The sequence below is a fragment of the Condylura cristata genome, unplaced genomic scaffold (assembly GCF_000260355.1).
Source record: "Condylura cristata isolate star-nosed mole 26May11 unplaced genomic scaffold, ConCri1.0 scaffold00042, whole genome shotgun sequence".
NCBI lineage: Eukaryota > Metazoa > Chordata > Mammalia > Eulipotyphla > Talpidae > Condylura > Condylura cristata.
In genome coordinates, this window is record NW_004567143.1 from 3,797,638 (window position 1) to 3,800,251 (window position 2,614).

The following is a 2,614-nucleotide window of genomic DNA, read 5'->3' on the forward strand; positions in this document are numbered from 1 at the left end:
GGGGAGCAGAGCAGGCGGATCCACTGAAATCCACTGCTGAGGGGGCAGCAGGGAGACAGGAGGGGGCCGCTGCATCTGGGGGTCCCTCCCTGGCCGGGGCTGGGCTCGTGCTGCGGCGGCTGCGGCCGGCTCACAGAGCTGCGCTTTAACCCGCTGCGCCCCCAGGGAGGGCCCCGAGCTTATAAACCTTTCTAATTAGAGTGAGGGCGGCGGGGCCAGCGTGCGCGAGAACCGCCACCCCAACCCCCTGGGGCTGGCGGACCCCCCCAATCTCTGGCTGTGGCCAAGAGGGGGCGCGCCCACCGTCCGCGCCCCGAGCTGCTTGTGCCTCTCGGGCTCAGGGTGCCCCACCTGGGCCTCTGTTCTCGCTGCGCGGAGGCATCGCTGGCCGTGACTGGTGTGAGGCCAGCACCAGACCTGGTCACCAGCCTCAGGGCAGCGGGGCCTGCTTGTCCCCACTGAGCAGACGAGGAGACTGCCTCGGCGATGGGCTTGTCGGGGCACACGGCTCTCGGGCTGGCCGCGGCTGTCCAGCCCGTCTGGCCACACACTAGTGGCCGTCCCGTTTGCTGTGGGCTTCTGCCTGCCGCGAGGGACTCTGGGGTGGTGGGAGGTGACAGCCAGTGTTGAGGGGACAGAATAGAAGGGGCTGGGCCCCAGAAGGGGTGCGTGCTGGGGGCTGGGGTGCAAGGGCACAGAGAACGTGTCTGCCCAGCCCCACCTAACACGTACCAGTCGGACTATGTCTAGTCCCCCATAAAGCGGGTTTCCTGGGCCAAGAAGGGCCCCCAGTGGTCCCCCCAAGGGTCATGGCTCCCTGAGTCCCCCGTGCATCCCCCCTGTGGAGTCTGAACCTTCCCGGCCCTCTCTGGGCCTCACGCCCCAGGCCGGGAGGATGCTGAGCAGCGAGGCTCTCCAGGCGCCAGGGCCCACAGTCCCTGGGGTTCCTTCCTCGGGGGCCAGCCCCCGGGGACGGCGGAGTCTCCCCAGCGGGACACCGCTCCTGCCACCCAGCCACCCACCTCTCCTCAGGCCAGCTTCCAGGGCGTCGCATACGAGATCCAGTTCAGGCCGAAGCCCCTCTGCACCCCCGTCTACTGCAAGCCGCTGCGGGGACCCAGGTCTCCCACGCCCTCCCTGGGCCGGGCTCCCGGAGGGCCTTGGGCAGCTGAGCTCCCTTCCCACGGCTCCACCTCCACGGCCCCTGGCGGCCTCCTGCCTCTCACCTGAAACCCCCGCAGCCCGCGGGCCAGCCGACGCCACCTCCTCTCCGGGCGGCCCCGAGTGGGCGGCACGGGCGTGTGCTTGGCACCTAGTGCTTACGGCCCACGAGGGCACCCACCGGCCCCAGGCGCCCTCCCCGACCCCGCAGCCCACCCCGCAGCGGGAGGCTGGCCGCCGCCTTGCCGACCGGCCAGCGCCGCCCCCCCCCGCCCTCCTCTGGCGGCCGCCACGGTCCTGGAGCCTTCCAGAAATGCCCCGGTGCAGGGAGCTGCTGCTCTGCCACACCGAGGCCTGGGGCTCCCGGCCGTGACTCGCCTACGCAGCCACGAAGGTGGTTGTGACCTCGAGGCCTCCTTCAGCAAGGTTTCCCTTCCCCCCTTCAAATTCCCTTTCCTGAAACCTTATGAGGAGCCTCTGGTCCGTCCCCCGAGAGCCTGCCCTTCTCCGGGTCACTGCCAGACCCGACAGCGAGAGCCAGGGGCTCTGGGGGCGAGTCATACGCCCCGGTTTCTCTTCCTGTGCCTCCCTGGGAGGAGACTGGAAACCAGCGTAACCCAGTGAAACGGGGCGCAGCAAACGCATCCAGTGCTGAGTGCTGCCACCCGTGGCCTCCCCAGGGCCGCAGCCGGGCCTCTGGACCCCTTTCCTGCAGCTAGGCCCCGCTGAGGGCGGGCTCTGGGGCTGGGGTCCCGGTGGACAGCCCCGCCAGATGCCGCGAGATGGGGGCAGCTGGCCTGGCCTGATTGGCCGGCCCGAGCCACCCCCCACCAGCCTCAAGCAAGCTGCCCCAGGGCTGCCGCCGGAGGCCCCAGCTCCTGCTCTGGGCTCACCCACCCCTGCCCGCACCACCTCTACTTGTCCTGGGGCCTCGGGCACCTGCGGGCAGCCCGAGGCCTCCGCCTGCTTTCACCTCGGCCACCTGCTCCACGCTGGCCTGGCCGGGGCTGTCGCCTGCACTCGGCGAGGGCGGGCTCCGTGCCCCATGGCGCCCAACACCGGTGGGCACCTACCAGGGAGCCGGGGGCCTCCCCCGCTGGGCCCCTGGGTGGCCGCCTCTCAGGCCCTCCCCTTCACAACCGAACAAGAACGGCAAACAGGAAGCGCTCGTCTTTTCAAAATTACTCTATTATTATCAAATAGAACCACAGTATCCAAAGGTGATAATAAAGGTCTACCCCCAGCTACGTGGCCCGCGCCGCCCTCCGGCGAGTGGCCGAGGCCAAATCACTCCCCCCGCGCCGATTGGTTTCATCCATTTTATTGTCAAGGAAATGAACAGCCCGAAGGGGATCCCCAGGCCCGCGCTCCTCCCTGGGGTCCCGGGGTAACACGGCAGCAAGCGACCAGGTCTCACGACCCCTGTGTCCTGGAGGGAGGGGCGGGAGGGGGG